General features: G+C 41.5%; 1 protein-coding gene and 1 pseudogene across 4 annotated transcripts in view; both read left to right on the top strand.

Annotated features, from left to right (window-relative positions):
* Positions 1 to 13,769, top strand: part of ZFYVE9 (zinc finger FYVE-type containing 9) — a 208,383-nt gene that overhangs the window by 22,690 nt on the left and 171,924 nt on the right. The gene's annotated exons all lie outside the window — the stretch shown is intronic.
* LOC117092587 lies at positions 7,301 to 8,631 on the top strand (annotated as a pseudogene).

Here is a 13,769-nt window from a genome sequence, read left to right as displayed (position 1 = left end):
GCTTAGAACTCTGGATTCTTCTGACAGAAAAGTTTAGTATTTCAGGTTGATTTCAATAGTTAGTGGTCAGCGTAGTTCCTAGAACATAGCAAAGTGATTGAAATTGTCAGAACAATCATTGAAGAGATGGGCATGTAAATAATAATAGCAAACTTTGTCTTCTAGACTGTGTCATCAATTGTTGGAGGATTGGAATCATACCTTGTATCCTACTTAGCTCCTCTTCTTTGAATTTCCTTCTGCTATTTGTGTTCTGTTTTAATGCCCTCTTTTCTTTGAAGTAACAATAGTTATGTGGAAAAAGGGGTGAGTTTGCATACTGTCACACTTTAGTATGCAGTAGAAGTGCCTTCTTCATATTTCCATTTTGTCACACAGAATATTAAAAAGACTTTTCTCAAGAGTTGAGATTTAACAAAGTTAATAATTTTTATTGCTTCATCAATCAAGTGAAACTGACATTTTAGAACAATTGAGAGTGCATGGCAGTGAAGAGTAAGACTACCAGTAGAGTTTGGTATTGCTGCCTTAATTGGTGCTAAGGTGCAAGCAGTCCTACCCATCGTTGCTATTGCACTTTCACTCCAGTTGTCAGCATGGTGAAAAGGGCATACATACTAAGATGTGGATTCCCATGAGTCTGTGGACTACACTTTGAGAATCACTGGAGTAATCTGAACTCATCCCATTTTTTCTTTGAATGTTGCAATCTGAACTTTACCTCATAAGATTACCTAGCTTGTGTAAAAGTTTTTATAAATTCAACAACCTGGTTAGATAAACTATTGAGTGTTTAACTGACCTAATCATTTAAAAATGTTTTAATAATACGGTGCTTAATCTGTACCCTTCATGATTTTTCATCTGAACACTTTATTGTTTGCTCATACGTACTAATTCTACCCTGATGATTAAAAAAAAAAAGTTTTAGGCTGGGTGCGGTAGCTCATGCCTGTAATCCCAGTGTGAGGAGGCCAAGGTGGGAGCATTGCTTGAGACCAGGGGTTCAAGACCAGCCTGGACAACATCTGGTCCCATCTCTACAAAAAACAAAAAAGTCAGACATGGTAATACGCACCTGTAGTCCCAGCTAGAGGCTGAGGTGGGAGGATCACCCGAGCCTGGGGAGGTCAAGGCTGCAGTAGCTGTGATAATGCCATTGCACTCCAGCTTGGGTGACACCAGATCTTAAGAAAAGGAAAAAAAAAGTTTTAAGGCTTGCATTTCATACTTCTTTACTCTGAACAAATCTTTAAAAAAAAAATGTAGCAATTGATCTTTATAAAAAATAATTCCCTTTAGCTTAAGAAAAATTATGTATTAAATGTGATTCCAATATAATTAAAAACATTTTTCAAAAGGAGTCATAAAAAGAAATGTCTGCTTTATTAAAGTTGCAGATTAACACAAACACATGATATCAGTAAGAACTCTGCCATTGTCAGGATTGCTATAATTTAGGCCTCTTGTTTCTAAGTCCTCAGGCTGCTGCAGTTGCTCTGTACATCACATTACATAGCTCACCTTTTGTTTCCTGTTGAAGATAAAATGAGGCATAGGATGTGCAGTGATCTAATGTTAGGTGCTTCCTTGACCTCATCAATCTTGGTGGATAAATAAAAATACATTTTAAGCTTTGAAGCATGATTTCAAGCACTTGATAGTGTTTCAGTAGTAGTCTTGGTAAGTGGGAGAAGCCAGTGATTTGGCCTGCCTTGGATGGATAAATGAAACTGCAGGTTGCCATGAAGACCCGTCTCACTAAGAGCACATGAGATACATATGAATCCTCGCCTTGGTCATGTTCTAGAGGTGAATATTAGCATAGATCTAAAAATAACCTACGCTTTTACCCTGAGAAATGATGCCACAGTCACTTGTAGAGTACAAAAACATATAAAAATCTTGCCACATGTTGGTTACAGGACACCCACTTCTCAGAAGCACCTCATCAGAAAGCCCATACGAATCATCAACTGTCAGTGCTTTAATTTTGATGTGAAGCCAATAAAGAGTACAGTAATACTTTTGATTCTGCATATCCAAACAAAGTCACAGCAACAAGCAGATGAACTGAAGATAACTTTAAGAGAGGCTTTATGATGCCAGGTCCAAAGCATTGACCTCTCAGCATGCAGACAGCAGAATCACAGTTGATCTTTGGAACATTCAGATCCTGTGAGATGCTTGCAGCAAAAATCTTTGTTTCTGTAGCTTTTTGGAGAAGAGGAAAATAAATTTAGGATTAGTGAAATATTTTCAGCAGGCTCTTGAAAGGAGTTAGAAGTAAGTTGCATTATAGTATTATATGCATTTTGTCATTGTGTAGATCATAGAGTGGTTTCTGTGTGAAATTTGGGGCTTCCTTGGGAGTGAGGAGGGACTGCTTTCATTTAGTATACTCCTTATTTAAGAAAACTCATTAAAATCTGTCATAAAGCAACTTTGAAAATATAAACAAGTTTGTGTTACAGATTAGATTACTCTTCTTCCTCCTCCTCTTCTTCCTTCTTCCTTCTTCTTCTTCCTTCTTCCTCTTCCTCTTCCTCTTCCTCTCTGTCTTTGTCATCTAGGCTGGAGTGCAATGGTGTGATCTCAGCTCACTGCAACCTCCGCTGCTCAGGTTCAAGCAATTGTCCCATTTCAGCCTCCTGAGTTGCTGGCACTACAGGCGCACGCCACCACAACTGGCTAGATTTTGTATTTTCAGTAGAGACAGGGCTTCACCCTGTTGGTCAGCTGGTCTTGAACTCCTGACCTCAGGTGATCCGCCTGCCTTGGCTTCCCAAAGTGCTAAGATTACAGGCGTGAGCCACTGTGCTTGGCCCCCGCCCTTTTTTTTTTTTTTTTTTTTTTAGCAACAGGGTCTTGCTCTGTAGCCCAGGCTGGAGTGCAGTGGCTCAATTGTGGCTCACTGTGGCCTTGACCCCAGGCTCAAACAAGCCTCCCATCTAAGCCTCCCAAGTAGCTGGGACCACAGGGACACACCACCGTGCCCGGCTAATTTTTTACTGTTTTGTAGAGACAAGGTCTTCCTATGTTGTCCAGGCTGGTCTCGAACTCCTGGGATCAAGCAATACTCCTTCTCAGCCTCCCAGAGTACTAGGATTACAGGTGTGAGCTACCACACCTAGCCAGATTAGATTCTTTAAAAGCAAATTCTAGATGAGGCATCAGGTTTCTTTTAATGTATTGAAATTTTGCTGTATTGATTTTTGCTGGAAATAAGTGGCAGTCGGCCAACCCTAATCTGTCCGATGTTTCTTTGTTGGTTTTCTGTCTGGGACATCTGTGCAATACATGACCCATGTACTCTCTCAAGACCATGCTTAAGTGCTAGATATAGAAAAAGGAATAAGACGTCTGTGCCATCAAGGAATTAGAGGACTAGTTGAGAAGGCAAATATGTAAATGAGTAAATACACCGAATTCTGTGAAGGTGATCAATTCCATCTGACCCCTAATCTGACCCCCCTGGAAACTCCTTCATCATCTGCTACTCTTTGCCTCCCTTAATCTGTGCTTTGTTCTTGCTGTCCCTCTGTTTTTAACTACCTTCCTCTGAATTCTCAAGATTGCTCCCTGACTTCCAGATCAGTGAGACTTTGTCTGGCTGCCTTATTATGACCCCCAGCCGAGTGCTGTGACTCAGGCCTATAATCCTAGCACTTTGAGAGGCAGAGGCAGGCAGATTGCTTGAGCCCAGGAGTTTGAGACCAGCATGGGTAACATGGTAAAACCCAATCTCTACAAAAAATAGAAAAAACTAGCCAGGCGTGGTGGTACATGCCTGTACTCCCAGCTTGGGAGGCTGAGATGTGAGGTTCACCTAAGCCTAGGCGGTCAAGGCTTCCGTGAGCCATGATTGTGCCACTGCTCTCTAGCCTGAGTGACAGAGCGAGACACTGTCTGAATAAAATAAAATAAATTTATAACCTTCAAATTTTCCTTTCCCTTTCTTTATTTTTCATCTTAACACATCATCTAGCATAGCATATATTTTACGTTTATCTTGTTTATCATTCATTTCCATCCATTAGAATGTAATCTCTGAGGTCTCGGGTTTTGCCTGTTCACTTGCTGTTTCATCTCCAGTGCTTATACTCAAATTCAGCAACCTTGTTAGATAAACTCCACTGAGTGTTTAACTGACTTAATTATTTTAAAATGTTATAATAATAGAGGGCTTAATCTGTACCCTTGATTGTTCAAGGAACACAGTATCCAGGTGCTCAAGTATTGGTTGAGTGAATATTTATAAAAATATGAATTATGTGGAGATTTTTATTGTAATTATGTGGTAATGAGATTTGACCCCAAAACTTGCTATTATGAAGTATTTGTACCCTAACTCCTTGCTGTCGTCTTATTTTCAACTTGATCTAGGCCTATAGTAAGCTAATATATTTTTTGAATGGATTCGTCAATCAGTAAACCTCAATTTTTTTCTGCAGAAATATATTTTGTTATATGACGTAACAGTTATATACATTGAAACAGCCAATAATTCGTTTTGACCTTTTGCAGATTTTGAAAAATTTTATTGCTGTTTTTAAAAAAATTCTTCCTATCCTTGTTTAATATTCAGTTCAAAGCTTTTCGGGACGTCTTGTCAGATAATTCTGAGCTATAATAATTGTTTCCTCTTAGTTTTTACAACATTAATTTATGAACATACTATTATTTGTAAATCCATTGCACCATTTATTCATTTAACAACACTTATTGACCTGTTTACTCTAATTTGCTGGCATATGGTTGCTCATAGTAGCCACTCATGATCCTTTGAATTTCTGTGGTATCAGTAATAATGTCTCCTTTTTCATCTCTGTTTTCGTTTGAGTCTTCTTTCTTTTTTTCTTAGTTTGGCTAAAGGTTTGTCAATTTTATTTATCTTTTCAAAGAAACTGACATTTGTTTCATTGCTCTTTTGTATTGTTTTCATTTCAAATTCATTTCTTTCTTTTTTCCTTTTTTTAATTTTCAAATTCATTTATTCTCTGATCTTTATTACTTCTAATTTTGGGTTTGGTTTACTCTTGCTTTTCTAGTTATTTAAGATTCATCATTAGGTTATTATTTGAAGGTTTTTCTTTTTTGATGTAGGCACTTATAGCTATAAATTTCCCTCTTAGTACTGCTTTTGCTGTATCCCATAGGTTTTGGCATGTTGTGTTTTCATTATTATTTGTTTCAATAAAATGTTCAGTTTCCTTACTGGCCATTCAGGAGTATATTGTTTAATTTCCATGTGTTTATATAGTTTCCGAAATTCCTCTTGTTATTGATGTGTAATTTTATTCCCTTGTGGTCAGAGAAGATGCCTGATATCATTTCCATGTTTTTTGAATGTTTTAAGGCTTGTTTGTCACCTAACATAGGGTCTCTGCTTGAGAACGATCCACGTGCTGAAGATAAAAATATGTATTCTGCAGTTATTGGATGAAATTTTCTGTAAATATCTATTAGGTTCATGTGTTCTATAGTGCAGATTAAGTCCGATGTGTCTTTTTTTTTTTTGAGATGGAGTCTCGCTCTTGTTGCCCAGGCTGGAGTGTAATGGCACGATCTGGGCTCACCGCAACATCTGCCTCCCAGGTTTAAGCACTTCTTTTCCTCAGCCTTCCGAGTAGCTGGGATTACACCCATGAGCCACCACGCCTGGCTAATTTTTATATTTTTTAATAGAAATGAAGTTTCATCATCTTGGTCAGGCTGGTCTTGAACTCCTGACCTCATGATCCACCCGCCTTAGCCTCCCAAAGTGCTGGGATTACAGGCATGAGCCACCGCCCCCGGCGCAAGTCCGATGTTTCTTTGTTGGTTTTCTGTCTGGGACATCTGTGCAATACATGACCCATGTACTCTCTCAAGACCATGCTTAAGTGCTAGATATAGAAAAAGGAATAAGACGTCTGTGCCATCAAGGAATTAGAGGACTAGTTGAGAAGGCAAATATGTAAATGAGTAAATACACCGAATTCTGTGAAGGTGATCAATTCCATCTGGAGAGATCAAGGAAAGCTTGACAGAAATGATGACATTTTAGGCTACTTGGGCATATTTGGGCTTTTTTTTTTTTTTCGTTTTTGAGACAGAGTTTCGCTCTGTCACCCAGGCTGGAGTGCAGTGGCACGATCTTGGCTCACTGTAACCTCCACCTTCCGGGTTCAAGTGATTCTCCTGTTTCAGCCTCCTGAGTAGCTGGGACCACAGGCGCCTGCCACCACACCTGGCTAATTTCTGTATTTTTAGTGGAGACAGGGTTTCACTGTATTAGCCAGGCTGGTTGCAAACTCCTGACCTTGTGATCCACCTGCCTCAGCCTCCCAAAGTGCTAGGATTACAGGTGTGAGCTACCTTGCCCAGCCTATTTGGGCTTTTAGAAAGATTATTTTGTTATCTGTGTAGCAGATGGGTTGGACAAGGGCCAGAATTGATACAGGGTTATCATTGGGGAAACTATTGAAGAAAACAAAGCCAGGGAAGATAATATAAATTAGAATAACAACATCTAGAGTGGATAGGAAGGGATGGATTCAAGAGATAATTACTTATTTATAAGACAGAGTCTCGCTCTGTTACCCAGGCTGGAGTGCAGTGGTGTGATCATGGCTCATTGGAGCCTCAACCTTCTGGCCCAAACAATCTTCCTACCTCAGTCTCCTGAGTAGCTGGGACCACAGGCATGTGCCACCATGCCTGGCTGATTTTTTTGTTTTTTGTAGAGGCAGGGTCTCCCTTTGTTGCCCAGGCTGGTCTTGAACTCCTGAGCTCAAGCACTCCTCCCTCTGTGGCCTCCCAAAGTGCTGCAATTACAGATGTGAGCCACTATGCCTGGCCACGAGAGATATTTAGGGTTTGAATTGTTAGGATTGATTGGTGGGTAGAGTGGTTCTTAAATGTCTGGGTTTGGATGATGGAGTGTATCATTCAGGCTTAGATGAGGAGATGGAGTGCAGAAGACATGCTAGGTGTTAGGGAGTAGTTAAAGCCACAAGGTTGAATGAGATCATCCAGTGAAACCATGTAGAGTGAAGAGAGAAGAGGTCATGAGAGAGAACATGAGACTGGATAAAAGTCACATTTAAGGCTGGGCATGGTGACTTATGCCTGTAATCCCAGCACTTTGGGAGGCTGAGGTGGGCAGATTGCGTGAGGTCAGGAGTTTGAGACCAGCCTGGCTAACATGGTGAAACCTGTCTCTACTAAAAATACAAAAATTAGCTGGGCGTGGTGGTGCACGCCTATAGTCCCAGCTACTTGGGAGGCTGAGGGAGGAGAATCTTTTGAACCCGGGAGGTGGAGGTTGCAGTGAGCTGAGATTGTGCCACTGTGCTCCAACTTACGCAACAGAGCAAGACTTGTGTCTCAAAAAAAAAAAAAAAAAGTCATATTTAAGTGACACAGTGGAATAAAGTCCACAAAAGGAGACAGAAAGAAAAGTAGAGGAAAATCAATAGAAAGTATCACGTTTTTATAGGAGCAGAGGAGGAGAGTTTTAAAAAGGAATGTTCCTGTGGATAGGCTAAATAAGAAGGATTTAAAGTGTCTATTAGGGGACACAACTGGCTTGAGCGATTGGACACAAGATGCAGGACCCCAATGCAGACACTGAATGGAATGACATCTTACACAAAAAGGGCATCTTACCCCCCAAAGAAAGTCTGAAAGGATTGGAAGAGGAGGCAGAAGAGGAGCAGCGCATTGTCCAGCAGTCAGTGATGACAACATAGGAAGATACGACTTTGGAAGAGCTGGAGGATCATGAAGACGAGTTTTATGCAGAGGATGAGCGTGCTATTGAAATGTATAGACGGCAGAGACTGGCTGAGTGGAAAGCAACTAAACTGAATAATAAATTTGGAGAAGTTTTGGAGATCTCAGAGAAGGATTCTGTTCAAGAAGTTATCAAAGTCGGTGAGGGCTTGTGGGTCATCTTGCACCTTTACAAACAAGGAATTCCCCTCTGTGCCCTGATAAATCAGCACCTCAGTGGAGTTGCCAGGAAGTTTCCTGATGTCAAATTTATCAAAGCCATTTCAACAACCTGCATACCCAGTTATCCTGATAGAAATCTGCCCATGATATTTGTTTACCTGGATGGAGATATCAAGGCTCAGTTTATTGGTCCTCTAGTGTTTGGCAGCATGAACCTGAAACTGTTCAGTGAAAACTCTTCTAGTGAAAACTGAATCTGGAGCAATTAAGACGGACCTGGAGGAAACCCCTAAGAAGCCAATCGAAGATGTATTGCTGTCCTCAGTGCAATGCTCTATCCCCGTGAAGAGGGACAGTGATTCCGAGGGTCACTGAGGCTGCAGCTGCTATCACATGTCAAACTTTCTTGTGACGAATTGTCTGTATTTTTTAAACAAGGAAAAAATAAGAATGAATTCTTCTGGTTTTTAGTTTTGTACAAATTATGTTTCAAATCTTTACATTTTGGAAATAATCATTGCTGGAAATTCTGTTAAATATTTTGGAACTCTTTTTTTAAATTATAGTATTTCCTCTAAAAAGAATTGAAACCAGTTATTGGTGTGGCACATGTCTGTTTTCCTCATTTATATTTTAAGTAAGCCATAAAACCTAGTCACTATTTTTTGACATACAACTATAAAAAAAATTTAGTTTTAAATAAATGTGAATAAATAATAATTTTAAAAAGGTGTCTATTAGGATTGGCAATTAGAAAGTCATTGATGACCTTAGGTAGAGCAGTTTTAGTAGATTGAAAGTAAGAAGATGGGTCAGTAATGTTTTTCTTTTAAAAGAAGGTGGCTGTGAAAGGAAGGTGAAAGGCCAGTAATTAGAGGGAAATGTAGGGTTGAAGGAGAGGTTTTAATGTTCGTTATCAAAAGATGTTGAGGATGTTTACAGACCATAAAAGGGAAAGGTTGAAAAGACAGAGGACACAGGCACTTAGGGTATATTGTAAAGTAGGTTGTTTCAAAATTAATCTAGGTGTATGTTGGGAAGTAAATTAATCACTTAAGGACACTATGAATGTTTGGGATATATGTTTGTTTTGTTGTAACTTATAAGAACAGCAACCACCAACAAATAGAATACTCAAACTCAATTTTAGAAGTCATAGGAAACTAAGAGATTTTTCTAGACCAGTTTCTTTATTGAAATGTGAGGAAATTGAGAACTGTGTTTGTACTTTTGCCTTTTAAGTTATTAATTTTATTCAGAATTATTTATGTATTTATTTATTTGTTTTTGAGCTGGAATCTCACTCTGTCCAGCACAGGTTGGGTGCAGTGGTGTGATCTCAGCTCATTGCAACCTCCTCCTCCTGGGTTCAAGTAATTCTCCTGTCTCAGCCTCCTGAGTAGCTGGGATTACAGGCACGTGCCACCACACCCGGCTAATTTTTTTTCGTATTTTAGTAGAGACAGGATTTCACCATGTTGCCCAGGCTGGTCTCAAACTCCAGAGCTTATGCAGTGCACCAGCTTCGGCCTCCTGAAGTACTAGGATTACAGGCATGAGCCACTGAGTCCAGCCTCGGCTGTGTCTTTAATGTATAAGCTTGTCAGAGCTTTTCTTTTCTTTCTTTTTTTTTTTTCTTTTTGAGATGGAGTCTTGCTGTGTCGCCCAGGCTGGAGTGCAGTGGCACGATCTCGGCTCACTGCAAGCTTTGCCTCCCAGGTTCACGCCATTCTTCCGCCTCAGCCTCCCAAGTAGCTGGGACTACAGGCGCCCGCCACCACGCCTGGCTAATTTTTGTTTTTGTATTTTTTGTAGAGACGGGGTTTCACTGTGTTAGCCAGGATGGTCTCAATCTCCTGACCTCGTGATCCACCCACCTTGGCCTCCCAAAGTATTGAGATTATAGGTGTGAACCACCACACCCGGCCGAGCTTTTCTTTTTATAAAAATGATTTTTAAAAGACACAGTAAGGTAGAGTAGGGCTGCAGAGAGGACATCATGGAGTCATGTCGTACATTCACACAACGGTCAGGTGATTTGATATAGTTCACTTTTTTAGCTGGCAGCTTTAAGCTAGGTCATTTCGTGGTTCTATTTGTCCTTTTGGCATTTCTTTAATGACAAGTGTGGATGCCTCCCTGGCATGGTGTTCTTACTACAGTTTGCTTAGGATGGTGTTGGAGAAAGTGTTACTTTTGCCCAAATATTATTTGTAGTATTTTTAAAATAACCAGGTCAGCATGATATTTTTTTGTGACCTACTACTTAAAAAGCTTTCAGGAAAATTATTATTATTATTTTTTTTTTTGAGGTGGAGTTTCACACTTGTTGCCCAGGCTGGAGTGCAGTGGCGTACCTGGCTCACTACAACCTCTGCCCCCCGGGTTCAAGTGATTCTTCTGTCTCAGCCTCCCAAGTAGCTGGGAGTACAGGCGCTTGCCACCAAGTCCAGCTAATTTTTTTTTTTTTTTTGTATTTTTTAGTAGAGATGGGGTTTCCTCATGTTGGCCAGGCTGATCTTGAACTCCTGACCTCAGGTGATCCATCCACCCTGGCCTCCCAAAGTTCTGGGATTACAGGCGTGAGCCACTGCGTCCGGCTGGGAAAATAATTTTGAAGTCAGCCTTTTCCATTTTTGGATGGCTGGAGGTGGGGTCAGGGGGTTCGGGGCGGGGGTGAGTCCTGAATCGGATACTTAATGTAACAGCAAAGAAACAAATTCTTCCTTGACTATCCAGGACGATTATTCCAGATTATCATCCTTTAGATTTAAATAGCTACTAATGTTCAGTGTAAAAGAATTGAGAAACTGAGTGTGGTGACCTATAATCCCAGCTACTTGGGAGGTTGAGGAGGAGGGTTCACTTGAGGCCAGGAGTTAGAGACCAGCCTGGACAACATAGCAAGACGCCATCTCAAAAACAAAACAAATTCTGGGCATGGTGGCTCATGCCTGTAATCCCAGCACTTTGGGAGGATGAGGGGAAGGATTGCTTGAGCTCAGGAGTTCAAGACCAGCCTGGGCAGCATACTGAGACCCTATTTCTAAGCTAAACAAAACAAAAAAAGAATTCATAAAATGTTTTGCAAATCTCATGACCTACAACATTTTTTGTTTATTTGCTTGGGAGTAGAACCTTTGGGTCTGCCTCCGCATTGCAGTACTATCTCCCCACTTGCCAGCACTCATCCCAGGTTTTTGCTTTTCTTAAGAGGTGTTCAACAATTTAATACTTGCTAGTTCAGCTTTTTCATTTAAGAGGGAGTAATAATTACACCTTACAGAGTGCTTTCTCTTTTGATTTTCATAACAAATAAAGGGTTGGAACAGATTTTTTTTTTTTTTTTTTTGAGACGGAGTCTCGCTCTGTCACCCGGGCTGGAGTGCAGTGGCCGGATCTCAGCTCACTGCAAGCTCCGCCTCCCGGGTTCACGCCATTCTCCTGCCTCAGCCTCCGGAGTAACTGGGACTACAGGCGCCCGCCACCTCGCCCGGCTAGTTTTTTGTATTTTTTAGTAGAGACGGGGTTTCACCGTGTTAGCCAGGATGGTCTCGATCTCCTGACCTCGTGATCCGCCCGTCTCGGCCTCCCAAAGTGCTGGGATTACAGGCTTGAGCCACCGCGCCCGGCGGAACAGATATTTTTATTATCCTCATTTAAGAGGAGAAAAAAACAGGTAGAAAGAAGCCAAGCAAGTTTTCTGATACCACACCATGCTAAAAGATTGTCAGTTCCCATGGAAAGACTTATTCTGACAAAATTATCAATGCTTAGTGTATTTTTGTGAAATTAAAAATGAAATTATAAGCCTGGGAAATGTTATTGAGAGATGTCTAAAATTCTATTGCTTAGCTCTGTTAAGTAGTTGTAGAGTATTAGTCCCTAATTAATAAACCAAATAAGTAAGATATGCTGTTTATTGAGTTGGAAGTTTTAATATAGAGTATTGCTAAGCACTTTCTTCGTTAAAAATAAAATTGGCGGCCGGGCACGGTGGCTCAAGCCTGTAATCCCAGCACTTTGGGAGGCCGAGACGGGCAGATCACGAGGTCAGGAGATCAAGACCATCCTGGCTAACACGGTGAAACCCCGTCTCTACTAAAAATACAAAAACTAGCCGGGCGAGGTGGCGGGCGCCTGTAGTCCCAGCTACTCGGGAGGCTGAGGCAGGAGAATGGCGTAAACCCGGGAGGCGGAGCTTGCAGTGAGCTGAGATCCGGCCACTGCACTCCAGTCTGGGCGACAGAGCGAGACTCCGCCTCAAAAAAAATAAAATAAAATAAAATAAAATAAAAATAAAATTGGCTAGATGCAGAAAAGGCTTTTGATGGCTGGGTGTGGTGGCTCATGCCTGTAATCCCAGCACTTTTTGGAGGCTGAGACGGGCAGATCACAAGGTCAAGAGATCAAGACCATCCTGGCCAACATGGTGAAACCCCATCTCTACTAAAAATACAAAAACTAGCCGGGCGAGGTGGCGGGCGCCTGTAGTCCCAGCTACTCGGGAGGCTGAGGCAGGAGAATGGCGTAAACCCGGGAGGCGGAGCTTGCAGTGAGCTGAGATCCGGCCACTGCACTCCAGTCTGGGCGACAGAGCGAGACTCCGCCTCAAAAAAAATAAAATAAAATAAAATAAAATAAAAATAAAATTGGCTAGATGCAGAAAAGGCTTTTGATGGCTGGGTGTGGTGGCTCATGCCTGTAATCCCAGCACTTTTTGGAGGCTGAGACGGGCAGATCACAAGGTCAAGAGATCAAGACCATCCTGGCCAACATGGTGAAACCCCATCTCTACTAAAAATACAAAAATTAGCTGAGCGTGGTGGCATGCGCCTGTAGTCCCAGCTACTCGGGAGGCTGAGACAGCAGAATTGCTTGAAGCCAGAAGGTGGAGGTTGCAGTGAGCCGAGATTGCACCACTGCACTCCAGCCTGGGGACAGAGCAAGACTCTGTCTCAAAAAAAAAAAAAAAGACTTTGATAAAATTCAGTATCCTGGCTGGGTGCAGTAGCTCACGCCAATAATCCCAGCACTTTGGGAGGCCGAGAGGGGTGGATCAGTTGAGGTCAGGAGTTCAAGACCTGCCTGGCCAACATGGTGAAACCCCATCTCTATTAAAAATACGATTGGTTACAGGCGCCTGTAATCCCAGTTACTCGGGAGGCTGAGGCAGGAGAATTGCTTCAACCTGGGAGGCGGAGGTTTCAGTGAGCCAAGATCACACCACTGCACTCCAGTCTGGGTGACAGAGCGAGACTCTGTCTCAAACAAACAAAACAAAACAAAACAAAAAAACCCGGAAAAAAACAAAAAAACTCTCAGTAAACTAGGTATTGAAGGAACATACCGTAAAATAATAAAAGCCGTCTATGACCAACCCACAGCCAACCTCATACCGAATGGGCAGAAGCTGGAAGCATTCCCTTGAAAACTGGCACAAGACAAGGATGCCCTTTTTCACTGTTCCTATTCAGCATAGTATTGGAAGTCCTGGCCAAGGCAATCAGGGAAGAGAAAGAAATAAAGGGCAACCAGATAGGAAGAAAAGAAGTAAAACTATCCATGTTGGCAGTTGAGATGATTCTATATCTAGAAAACCTTGGCCCAAAAGCTCCTTCAGCTGATAACTTCAGCAGAGTTTCAGGATACAGAATCAACACAGAAATCCCTAGCATTCCTAGACACCGACAACAGCTAAGCTGAGAGCCAAATTAGAAACGCAATCCCATTCACAATTGCCACAAAAAGAATAAAATATTAATACCTAGGAATACAGTTAACCGGGGAGGTGAAAGATCTCTACAATGATAATTAAAAATATAGCT

This window comes from Trachypithecus francoisi, unplaced genomic scaffold (genome assembly GCF_009764315.1).
Source record: "Trachypithecus francoisi isolate TF-2019V2 unplaced genomic scaffold, Tfra_2.0 Lachesis_group12, whole genome shotgun sequence".
NCBI classification, from domain to species: Eukaryota; Metazoa; Chordata; class Mammalia; order Primates; family Cercopithecidae; genus Trachypithecus; species Trachypithecus francoisi.
Note: the sequence above shows the minus strand (reverse complement) of the source record. Positions and strands in the feature narration are given on the sequence as shown.